The 13,338-nt window shown below is 42.1% G+C and overlaps 1 non-coding gene across 1 annotated transcript; it reads right to left on the reverse strand.

The window, feature by feature from the left end:
- Positions 1-10,492: 10,492 nt before the first annotated feature.
- Positions 10,493-10,611, reverse strand: LOC121281692. The gene has a single exon (XR_005943916.1). It is a non-coding gene; the product is annotated as a 5S ribosomal RNA (ribosomal RNA).
- Between the last annotated feature and the right edge of the window lie 2,727 nt (positions 10,612-13,338).

Genomic DNA, 13,338 nt, shown 5'->3' on the forward strand with positions numbered 1-13,338 from the left:
ATAGTCAGTGATCTTCTTGGACTGGAAGCCATAGCAGATGATCTACTAGTTTATAGATGTGGAGACACAACGAAAGAAGCCATAGCTGAGCAAGATCGGAATTTAATATGATTGCGAGAGAGAGCTCACCAGATAAATCAAAAGCTGAACAAGAAAATTTGCAACCAAAGATGCCTGAAGTCAAGTACACAGGTCATGTACGGACAGTAAAAGGCCTTAGCCCAGATCCTGACAAGGTGAGGGCCGCAGCAGTGATGCAGCAACCAACAGATGTGAAAGCAGTGCAATGATTTGTTCAATTCATGAGCTATATCGCAAAATTTTTGCCTAATTTGTCATCAGAGTGTGGCTCACCGCCAATGATGCGCATTGGTGTTGGGGCACAGAACATGAAGCAGTGTTCACTAAAATCAAATAACTAATGATGACAATGCCAGTGCTGATGTACTATGATGTCAATGATGAAGTCATCTTGCAGTGTGATGCTAGCGAGACAGGTCTTGGAGCAACCCTAATGTAGCAAGGACAACCAGTTGCATTTGCATGCAGGGCATTAATGTAAACTGAACAATACTACTCTCAGATCAAGAAAGAGTATCTAGCTATTGGTTTTGCTTGTAAGCATTTTCATTAATACCAGCTTGGGAGTAACAATAAAATCCAACCACAAGCTACTTCTAAGTATTTTCTCAAAGCACTACTATCTGCTCCAAAGCATCCGCAAAGAATATTACTTCCTCTACAGAGATATCATCTAGATGTGGCATACAAACAAGGGAAACATATGTACATCACTGACATGCTGTCGAGAGCAGCACTCCCCATGAAGAAAATTGAGGATGCTACAACAGAATGTGAAATCTTCTGGATTCAACTTAAAGCAGCAGCTCAATGTGCTCTTGAAGTCATCAAGCCAGCAGAAACATTGAATCTGACAGACAAGTGCCTTGCTCAAATCAAGCAAACTACCCCACAGGATGCAACTCTCCAAGTGCTGCAAGAGGTAGTGATGAAAGGATGGCCTGAGAGCAACAAGGAAACACATATGTTCACAAAAAGCATATTGGGCATAATGAGATGAATTGACAGCCCAAGAAGGCATCTTGTACAAAGGAAATAGAATCATGATCATAAAGGAGATAAGAGGAATGATGCTGAAGTGTATCCATGCAAGCTATCAAGGAATTGAATCAAGTCTGAGAAAGGCAAGAGAAGTACTCTACTGGCCAAACATGAACAATAAAATTAAAGACCACATTGGCTAGTACCAAGCTAAACAAGCTAGAGAGCCATTGATTAAACACGATGCTCTAGCCAGACCATGGATGAAGCTGGGTGTAAGACCTTTTCATTATAGCAGGAACTGGTTATCTACTGGGAGGTAGACCAGCTGACTTTAATGATGACAAGAGAGAGAGCAAATTGTTTGAAAGCACACTTCAGTTGTTATGGCACCCCAGACATGGTGATGAATAAAAACAAGTGAAGAATTCAGCCGCTTCATAAGGGATTGGGACATTCAACACTATCCATCATTTCCACACTATTCCCAGTCAAATGGAACGGCTGAGGCAGCAGTGAAAATCACCAAAGGAATCACCAAGATATTGGGCAAACCTAGCACACAGGTGTACAAGACAATCCTCGAGTGGAAAACACACTGAATAAAGGCATGGAAAGTAGTCTAGTCCAAAGGCTAATATCATGCTGTACCCAACCTACTCTTTCAATAGTAAAAAAGCTACTGAAGCCAAGTAGTAACAGGTGTGAGTGAAAAAATCCAGGTGAAATGGCAGAAAGCCAGATTTAATTTTCATAAGACTATCAAAGCATTCCTAGAGTTAAGCATTGGAGAGCAGTCAGGGTGCAAACCTGGAATGCTCCCAAAAGGAGTCAGCCCACGTGGCAATTTGAGATATGCATAGAGCAATTGTCACCTCCACTGTATGTGGCAGAAATGAATGAATACTGGCGCAACCACAGGCATATACAAACAACTAGAGAACCTGTTCCTTCACTGCAGGCAGCTGATCAGGAAGATGGCATCTCACCAGCTGTACAGAGCACAGAACAATGATCAGTTCCAGATGTCCACCAATCCCCAACATCGGAAATGGAAAAACAATAACAATTACCATGGCAACAACAAGTGCTGTGGGAACGATACTGCCCGGAGAGGGATAACCACTCAGACGAATGGCCAAAGACAACGCACACAAGTATCATTAAGAGACCTGCACAATTTAACAACTGTGTATGCAATGCATGTGCAGCACTGACAAGAATAACAAATAGTTTGTTAATGCATGAAAACAGTTGCGGTAACTTGGGTAACTCACAGTTACACATGATATTGCATGCAAATTTGTCCTTTGTTCATTAGGAAAAGGGGGATGTGTGTGTCTTTTATTCATTATGGAAAGAAGGATGTTTGGGTGTTAAAATGCTACCATTGCTACATGTCCTATCAGGCTTGCCGTAGTTATGTGACCTCTACCATGAGGGACTCCCTGCAGGCAAACATCTTGTATTCAGTTCAATAAAGGCATCACACCAGCAAGGCTGTAGCCTTTGAGCTCGTAATAATTTGTATGCCTAGATGGTGCATGTAGGAAGGCTATTGATGAACAGAGGGTACCAAAATAAATATTTTTATTAGGTTTGGCCTTCAGTGTTCTGAATCAATGGGTCATTAATGCATATGTTGGCTGAATGGTTTCAATGTTCTTTTATGCAGGAATAAGGGAATAGCGAAGAGATAACAAGGACTGCAAATGTAGAGGGGCTTTGTGTAACTTTTCAGGTAATGGGAATAATCATTGGGAATCACCAAAGCCACTGGTCAATCAACCAATACCCAGCCTCTCTGGTTGCATTGTCTTCTGCTGCCCCTCCTCCTTCTGTTTTTCCTTTGCCTCCTCCCAACCCTTCTTTATGAGATATTGACTCTTCCTCTTTCTTTGCCTCTTCCAACTGCAATCATCTTTGGATTGTCCAGAATGCTGCACCCTGACATGATGTGGCACACTTCATCTGGGCCAAATTAGGGATCCTGCAAGAACCCAAACTTTGCTTCAATGTGCTGACTGTGTGCTCTGTGCTCATGGAATAATAGTAATTTACAGAGGGAGGCCACTTGGTCCAGCGTGCCTGTGCTGTGTTATGGACAGGGATGAAAGAGAACTGAAAATGCTAATTCCCTTCCTTTATTGTCTGTAAAAATTGTGTTTTTGGAAAAGATGTGTGTGTTTCTTAACTCTTGAGTGTGTGGTCAAATTGAATAACCAGTAGCAAGACTTCATGGGTTTAAATAATGAGGGTTATTTATTCACGCATTCACCCCAAAAGGCTGACACCACATCACTCACTCAGCACTCACATGCACACATACACACACACTTGAGAATAGTGCATTTTTACAAGTCATAAACAAAAGAATAGTTTATAATTCACATGTTTTGTTCATCCTGAGAAAAATCTTTGCTTGCTTTTTCATTCTGTTTGTTGGCATAAGTCTGAGGGTTATCATTAATGGATGAGTACTGCATGGCTGATTTCACAACCTTCCATTATCACAGTGGGGTGTATGTCATTTCACAGTTTGATTGACAGATCCAGCTCCTCTTTGATGTGGGTCTATGAATTACAATGCTTGTTCTTATAGTGGATTAACTACTTAAATGAAATGCTTGTTTTTATAAGAGATGAAGCACTTAAATGAAACATTTGTTTTTATAAGGAATTATGTATTTGAAGGAATGTAAATGTAGGGAATGTTTTTAATGAATGAGAGTTTTTTTTCAATCAAGTCTGCAATAGATGCTTTAAACTTTTTAAATTTCACCACTGCATGGGTCCTGAGGTCTGTCCATGGTGGATACTGGGTGAGTTGGCATGGAGGGTGTAAGAACAAAAGGTAGAGGCAGGGCGCATGTTAGCATGAGCTGGCACTAAGTTGGCATAGGGACTATAAAGACCATGTGGGGTGGGTAGAAGGGCATAAGTTGCCTTGGAGAGCATGAGGTGTCGGGGGGATTGTTGGGGAGCATGAGGTGTCATGGGTTGACATGGATGAGGCATGGGGAATGTATGGGGAATGAGGGGGTGTGAAGAGTGAGGGCTGGAGAGCTGTTTAATTTGTTTTAGTATATTTGTTAATCTTGGAGACAGTGTTGGAGCGCAGAGTCAGGCCTTCCATCCAGCCTGTCTCTGCACCTGGAAGCCTCCACACGCATTCCGGGATTGCTTGGCCTGACTCGCATAAAGCGCATCCTCGTCCAGAATGAAGATGCCAACTTCCAGGGCGCTTTCTCCCAGGTTGGGTTCTTTGAGCTTGAAATTGCTCTGACTCTGCAGTGCTGACCCAGGAGCAAAGATTCACGCCTACGAGTCCATAGATTTAGAGATTTGGGTAATTCCACAAGCAATAGAAAATGTGACTTCCACAGCTGGTATTTACCTTGGTATGTCCATTCAAGGAGCACCATGGTCAATCAATTAGGAGCTTTCTGAAGTCTTGAGGTAGTCTGTGTAGAAATTTTAAAAGTCACCTAACCCTCGGCAGCCAAATTAGCAGCCTTTCAAAGGTCCATTTTTAAAAGAGGCAATTCCAGAAAATTCTATGCTCTATGCATTCCATGTTTAAAGTTATAAATATGACATGCCTTTACTGAGCATGACAGCCAGCTCTTCACAAGAGCTATATAATTAACCCTTTACCTCCTGGTTTTTTTACGTCCATAACCTTTTGGGGAAGGGGACTAGCTGAGCTGCTCCTGCCGAGAGCTGGCACAGACATGTTGGACTGAATGACCTCCTTCTGTGCTATAATCATTCTATGATTCTATTCTATGAAGTTCTTCATCCAAAAGTACAGTGTTCCTTTTGCTCCCATGGCTGTGACTGCAACTGATTTGATCAGGCATGGTGGGACCATGGTAGAGATATTATCAGTCATATAGAGCAGCAGTTCCCAAACTGGGTAGGCCACCTTAAAACAGACCTTCCCTTTTGTTCTGATAAAAGCAAAATACTCCAGATGCTGGAAACCTGAAACAAAAACAGAAATGCTGGAAAAACTCAGCAGGTCTAAAAGCATTTGTGGAGAGAAAGACAGAGATAACGTTTCGAGTCCATATGACTCTTCTTCAGAGCTCTGAGTTTTTCCAGCATCTTCTGTTTTTGCTTCTTCCCTTTTGCTCTTCCTGCCTCCCTTCCACTGGTTTAACAGCGCTTACATTTCTACTTTCTTCAGCTCTGTTCCAAGTGGTGGATGAAATGGCTTCTGCTCTCAAGCCTTTTGTACACCAAGGATGATATCAGAGGTCACATGGTTATGGCAATCCACACTGCACAAAAGCATTTCTCCAAACATCCCCCTTTTCATTAAAAAAAACCTGCATATGCACTCATTTGCAACTGCAAGCCAGGCACATGCATGGTATGTGTACAGAAATTGTCACCTCGATTGTACACAGCAAAAATGAATGACCAGACATATTGTCATAACATATACATGAAACTGGAGAAGCTGCTCCTTTGCAGCAGACAGCTGATGAGGAAGGTTTGAGTTTGCCAACTGCACAAGAAACTGAACAGCCATCGGTCCCGGAGGTCAACCATTCCTTTAAGGATTATATGTAAAATGCACGTGTAGGGACAGGCAAAAATGGGTCAGACTAGAATGACCAGTTCACTGTACATGTGTGATGATATGTCACTTTCTGAGTAATGCCTATGAGTATATTGTTTCATCCTCACGGTGAAGTATTCATGATCTGGCACTAATACAGTACTAAGAGAGTGCTGCACTGTTGGAAAGTGTTGTTTTTCAGATAAGATGTTAAACAGAGGCTTCATCTGTCCTCTTACCTGGAATTCAAATAGCCCATGACACTAGTTTGAAGCAGAACAAAGGAGTTATCCACTGTGTCCTGTCCAATAGTTATCCCTCAACCAACATCATTAAAAATACAGAATTACCTGGAAAAACTCAGCAGGTCTGGCAGCATCGGCGGAGAAGAAAAGAGTTGACATTTCGAGTCCTCATGACCCTTCGACAGAACTCAAGTTCTGTCGAAGGGTCATGAGGACTCGAAACGTCAACTCTTTTCTTCTCCGCCGATGCTGCCAGACCTGCTGAGTTTTTCCAGGTAATTCTGTTTTTGTTTTGGATTTCCAGCATCTGCAGTTTTTTTGTTTTTATCATTAAAAATACAGATATCTAAGAACATAAGGAAGTAGACCATATAGCCCCCTTGAGACTGCTCTGCCATTCAATACGATCATGACTGAACTCCACTCTTCTGACTGCTCCCTATCCTTCAATTCCATGAGAGACCAAAAATCTGTCTATCTCAGCCTCAACCTCCATCTCAATGATAGAGCATCCACAATACTCTGAGGCAATGAATTCCAAATATTCACAACCTTCTGAGTGAAGACAGTTTTTCTCATCTCTGTCTTAAGTGGCTGACCCCTTATCCTGAGACTAAATTCCCCAGCCAGGGGAAACAACCTCTCAGTCTCTACCCTTTCAAACCTCTTAAAAACCTTGTATGTTTCAATGAAATGACTTCTCATTCTTCCAAACCCTAGAGTCTACAGGACCAATTTACTCATCGTCTCTTCATAGGACAACCCTCTCAACCCAGGAGCCAATCTAGTGAACGTTCTATGCGCTGCCTCTAACGCAAGTATATCCTTCTTTAAATATGGAGACCAAAACTGCACACAGTATGGTCTCACTGAAGGCCTGTACCATTGTAGCACATTACCATTATCACATTGTTGTTTGAGGGAGCTTGCTGTGTGCCAATTGGCTGCCACATTTCTTACATTACAACTGCACTTTAAGTGTGCATCATTAGCTGTAAAAGGCTTCAGTTTATGACATCAAATGCAAGTTTTTCTTTCATTCTTCATTTTTTTATTTCTAGTTACAACCAATCTCACTCAGGCCTATCGATTTAATCTCTGATGGAGGATGACCAACTCACGTGGAGAAAGTTAAGATACACTCTGGCATGGGGATCTGTTAGAGTGGTGGTCCAGAGCTTTGGGGTGGGGGGTCGGGGTGGGGGGCATGAGGCTGGGTGGTCCTGTCAGACCTGTGAGGGTGCTTCAAAACAGGGAAAAACTGGGTGCTACGCATGCATAAGATTTAAAGGACCAAACTAGGGGAAAAGAGGGTCCTGGCAGCATTTGGCCCAGGACACAAGGAGTTGGCCTCAAATACAGGACAATCCCATAAAATAAAACATGGTTGGTCATCCTGCTCTGATGTGCCATTTGCTTTCTGTTCATCCTGCAACCTATGCTCTATGAATATATATGAAAGGAGCCTGATACCTTTTTTAGGCAGCCATCTAGATTGCCTGCTAAGCCACCTAAACCAATATGGTGGATTTGTAACATAGGAGCAAATTGGTGCCAGACATTGCATCCCAAAGTTGGTTCTTTCTTGCTCCCATTTTCCACATAGAAAACATTGAGCAACAAAATTATCTGCCTTTGTTGATAGCATCACACGAATAAAGCTACTGCAGTAGACTATGAAGGCAAATGAATAAAACACAATTTAACTAAAAATAAAAAGGCTAACATGTTTGCCCCTGACATTCCTAGCCTTATTTTTATCTTCGGTCTCTTTCTTCTTCACTCGTTCACTGGCGAAGCAATTCCCTTGTGACATATGTAGTGACATCACACATGCTTATGAATTCATTAAAGCTCCTTAGACAGCACCTTCCAAACCCATGACCATTACCATCTAGAAGGAAAAGGGCAGCAGATAGTTGGGAACACCACCACCTGGAAGTTCCCCTCCAAGTCACTCACCATCCTGACTTGGAAATATATCGCAGTTCCTTCACTGTCACTGAGTCAGAATCCTGGAACCCCCTCTCTAACAGTGGGTGCGCCTACACCACATGGACTGCAGTGGTTCAAGGAGGCAGCTCACCACCACCTTCTCAAAGGCAACTAGGGATGGGCAATAAATGCTGGCCCAGCCAGCAAAGCCCACATCCTGTGAATAAATGAATAATAAAAAGATTAACCCTGCTCAATATTTCTTGTGAACTCATAAATAGATCCAAGAAGAAAGAGATTTGGTTTTCAACATAAATACTGTACAAGAGGGACCTTGTTGCACAAATTTACAATATTAATCCATGCAATAATTCTTTTCTGCTCTGTATTCTTAGTTTGTTTGAACTTTAATCTTACTCTTCTCTACCTGTTACAACCAACTTTTTTTTAACTTAAGCTCTAGAAAAGAGACGACTGGGGCTGGGGTTATCCGTCCTCATTGAGGCAGGATCCGCCTTGGGAGATTTGGTGGCCCAGCCAAAAGTCCTTTGACTTTCAGCAGATCCTGGTGGTGGGCGGGGTCGGAAAATCCCACCCTGAGATTTTATATGATAGAGGAATTTAAGATTATGAAAAAGGTTTTACAGAGTAGACTTAAGTAGACTTACTTGCAGATGAGACCAGAAATAGGGCTGTAAACATAATAATAAACTAATATATCCAATGAGGAATTCAGGAGAAACATCTTTAGCCAGAGAGTGGTTAGAATGTGGAATTCTGTACTACAAGTCAAATAGCATAGATATATTCAAGGGAAGGGTAGATAAGCACCTGAGAGAGGAAGGAATAGAAGGGTATGTTAATGGAGTTAGATAAAAATGTGTGTTCTCAAAATGTATTTACACTAAATAATAATCAAAGAAAATTTGCCTCACTTCACTTCGTGTCAGTACACATGGCAAGTTACTTGAAGATAGTAAGTTCATTCTATCAGCAAATACATGGCACCTAATAGTACCAACTCTCGCTGTGAGTGATTCACAGCTATGCAGTGTTTCATTCCATTCCAAAATGGTTTCATAAAATTGATTTACAGTTATAATAAAACTTAACCACAGTCATGATGTCTGCTCCAGTTGAGTCGGGCTGTTCAATACTGCTCTAGACTATAATATTGATGCTTGTCTTAGCCCATTTGTGAGGGAACATCAACAACTCAGTACAAAGATGCATTTAAGTATCAGTTACAAGGAGGAAGCAAATCCAAAGAGCCATCAGTTGTAAGAAGACTTGCAGAGTCTTAATGATTGTGTTCCAGTCAATACTTACTTTTTGGACAGAACACTTTGTTTTATCATAAGCTGATGCTCAGCTAAAGGAATTTTCCACGTAGCGTTCCTGATTTGGGATCAAAAACTGCACAAGGGTAAATAAAAAACTGAAAAGTTTAGGAAAAACTTGTGGACCAGTCAAACTGTTCTTCTCCTACCTCAAGCTTAGTGAAAGCCAACTTCAAGAATTTCTTTCAAATGGGAAACATTTGAGGAATAGTGCAAAAATGAGTGATAGCGAGTTATCAGCCCTCTCTCATCTCTCCCCATTTTTATTTCCATAACTGACTTGTAAACACCTGTTTTACACTGTCACATCAAATTTCAATTGACCTCTTTAAGTGTGAATTTTGAGTGAGACTGTGTGTTATGACTATGGCAGGTATTGCTGTTGAGCCTGATATCCATGCCAACACACCTTGCCACAATGCTAACTAGATTAGGCAATCAGGATTGGAAATATGGCTGATTTAGCCCTATCTCTATCTAGATGTAACTCTTTCCAGTACAAACCCGTTTCCATCTGTTTCAGATGAAGTTACATTATTTTTCGTAGTTTGCCATTGTGAGATTTGAACTCTTGATCTTGGGGTTACAAACCCAGTACCATAACCACTTGGCTATTTAGGCCAAGCTCTATCTAGATGTAACTCTTTCGAGTACAAACCCGTTTCCATCTGTTTCAGATGAAGTTACATTGTTTCATAGTTTGCCATTGTGAGATTTGAACTCTTGATCTTGGGGTTACAAACCCAGTACCATAACCACTTGGCTATTTAGGCCAAGCTTAAGATTTTTGTATACTTGCAACTGAAGTTGCTAATCTGTAACTCTTTCGAGTACAAACCCGTTTCCATCTGTTTCAGATGAAGTTACATTGTTTCATAGTTTGCCATTGTGAGATTTGAACTCTTGATCTTGGGGTTACAAACCCAGTACCATAACCACTTGGCTATTTAAGCCAAGCCAAAACTGAATCCACAATTTCCTCAACAAGCTCGTTAAGGAGATTTGAACTCTTGATACTCTTTTTGAGTAAACCTGTTTCCATCTGTTTCAGATGAAGTTACATTGTTTCATAGTTTGTCATTGTGAGATTTGAACTCTTGATCTTGGGGTTATAAACCCAGTACCATAACCACTTGGCTATTTAGGCCAAGCTTTTTAAGGTGCCGAGCCGAGAAGACATGGCATGAGATTGCTGTAACTCTTTTGAGTACAAACCCATTTCCATCTGTTTCAGATGAAGTTATATTGTTTCATAGCTTGCTGTTGTGAGATTTGAATTCTTGATCTTGGGGTTACAAACCCAGTACCATAACCACTTGGCTATTTAGGCCAAGCTTTAAAGCCTACTGCACCTGGTATTCCCAGGCAGTCTCCCATCCAAGTACTAACCAGGACTGAGTCTGCTTAGCTTCCGAGATCAGACGAGATCGGGCGTTTTCAGACTAGTATGGCCGTAGGCTTAAAACATGTTTCCATCTGTTCCTATTCAGATGAAGTTACATTGCTTTGTAGTTTGCCTTTGTGAGATTTGAACTCTTGATCTTGGGGTTACAAGCCCAGTACCATAACCACTTGGCTATTTAGGCATTGCATCTATCTAGATGTACATGGCCTATTTAAATTACCCCAATAATTGTCAATTAGTGGTTAGACTAATACAGCACGGATTTTGGATTGGAACTGAGACTTTCCTATCTGATGACATATTACTAAATCGGGTTTGCAGTAAGTCATTGAGTCATTGGGAGATGTGGCTGAGAAGGTTTTATAAAGATCAGTTTGATTATTTATTCTTTATCAAAAATATCATTCAATTAGCAGATCTTAATCAAATTTGGAATCTTTCACATTGCATACTCAAGACAATTTATTTTCATTCTCGTATAGAATCTTTACAGGGCAGAAGGAGGTCATTTGGCCCATCGAGTCTGCACTAGCTCTCTGAAAGAGCATTCTACCTAGTGCTATTCCCCTGTCTTATCCTCGTAACCTTGCACATTCTTTCTTTTCAGATAATCATCCAATTCTCTTTTGAATACCTCGATTGAACCTGCATCTACTACCCTCTTAGGAAGGTTGTTCCGGACTCTAACTACGCTCTGGGTGAAAAACATTTTCATTGCATCACTTTTACTCCTTTTGCCAATTATTTTGAATCTGTGCCCTTTAGTTCTTGATGGTCTCTTGAGTGGGAACAGTTTCTCACTATTTACCCTATCCACACCCCTCGGAACCTTGAATACCTCTATCAAGTCTCCTCTCAGCCTTCTTTTCTCCAAGGAAAACAGCCCCAAACTATCCAATCTATCCTCATAGCTGCAATTCCTCAACCCTAAAATCATTCTTGTGAATCTCGTCTGTACTCCCTCCATTGCCTTCACACCCTTCCTCAAGAATGGCATCCAGAACTGGATGCAGTACTCTAGATGGAGCCTAACTGATGTTATATAAATTCAGGAGTGTATTATACTAGTTCAATATGACCTCCTTACTCTTGCACTCAATGCCCCCATTGATAAAGCCTAAGGTACTATAGGCTTTATTAACTGCTCTCTCAATATGCCCTGCCATCTTCAATAAATTATGCGTATACACACCGAGGTCACCTTGTTGTGATACGTGCCTGCATGCATTGTAACGTTAAGGTGCTCGGCAGAGCAAGGGTTAATGTGAGACTGGAGAATAGCACAGCCCATGTTATTATGTATAGAGTCACAAGGTATGCTCTCACAGAACAGTCTAGAAGGAGCACTCTGTAAGCAGCCTGTCTGCACGCCAGTAATATCTCTATGCAAGATAGTAACTTGGGAACTGTAAATAGTTATAGACTACCAATAAAGTGTTTAAACCTACAACTCTGCAGGGTCTCATCAATGAACAATACCCTCCACCGCGGCAGAAAGAACACATATTATGACATGGGTGGCAACTCCTAAAAGACATCATTTTGGAGGTGATGACCAATGGCAGTAATACCATGGTGATCAGTGGTGATGATCAACAGCAATAAGACGGGTGGCAGCTAAATGCATGAACCCAGAACAGTATTCCAAGGTATGAAAAATTGAAGCCTAACTAGAGAGACATGCATCTAAGAAGCTAAGACCCTGAGTGCTGGAGAATAAAGGTGCCTGGTCAGATCACGAAATGGGTGAACAAAATACAGAAATAACACAAGACCCCTCAGCGAGGATCCACAAGACGGATGAGCAAAAAGCAAAAAAAGGGCTGTACTAATCTTATAGAATAGTTGGCAGTTTCACAGGCCTAGCACATTAGAGAAGCTGGAACCCAGCTGCAAGTTAAAAGAAAAGTAAAAATCGGCTGGCAGAGTCAAAAGTTTAAGAAAAACCTGCAGAGTTTAGAAAAAAGAGACAAGTCCCTGCAGAGTTAATAGAAAAAGAATTGCTGCTATTCTGAAGATTAAAACAAAAAGGCAAGTAGAGCACACAAACAGAAGTGCTGCAGCTTTAAAGGTTTTTTAAAAATGCACCCCGATTGGACCACGAGCCCCGCCAAGACTCTCAAAGCGCCGGACATTCAAACAAATGAGGAACATTCCTGCAGAGTTAAAAACCAAAGGAAAAACAGTGACAGAGCTGATGGAATAGACATTCCCCAAAGTTCAAAACAGGACCTGCAGGGGTGAAGGAGGAAAAGGAGACTCCCAGGGAAAAGAAGTGCTCTCACCTTGAAAGTTTTTAAAAAAAATTTAGAAGAAGATGGCCCACGTGGGGTCAGATCTCGGGGGTGCTGGTCGGCGGGGGGGGATTCAGACCTCATGGGGGCGAGGGGTTGGGGGTTTCAGACCTTAGGCAGAGGGAGGGTTGGAGGTTGTCAGGAGGGTCAGGTTGGGTCTGTTTGGGCCTGTGGGAGTGGGGGCAGGTGGTGTGGGTCGGGTCAGGGCAGCCTGCAGGGAGGCTGGGTTGAGTCAGGTCGCTGGGGGTGGGGAATGTGGTGTATGGCGGGAGTCCCCTGGGGAGCCGAGGGTGTGGGAGGTGTCCCTAGGAGGTTCAGGGTACGGGGAGAGTCCCCTGGAGGTCAGGGTATGAGAGAAATCCCCTGGGGGGTTGGGGGTGTGGGGGGAATCTCCTGGAGTGTCGGGAATGTGCGGGCTGTCCGGTGGGTGGGGGGGTTCTAACTTTTTCTGGGTAACCACTTGTGTAACGCAGAGGGACCATCCAAT

This window comes from Carcharodon carcharias, chromosome 8, assembly GCF_017639515.1.
Source record: "Carcharodon carcharias isolate sCarCar2 chromosome 8, sCarCar2.pri, whole genome shotgun sequence".
Taxonomy (NCBI): Eukaryota; Metazoa; Chordata; class Chondrichthyes; order Lamniformes; family Lamnidae; genus Carcharodon; species Carcharodon carcharias.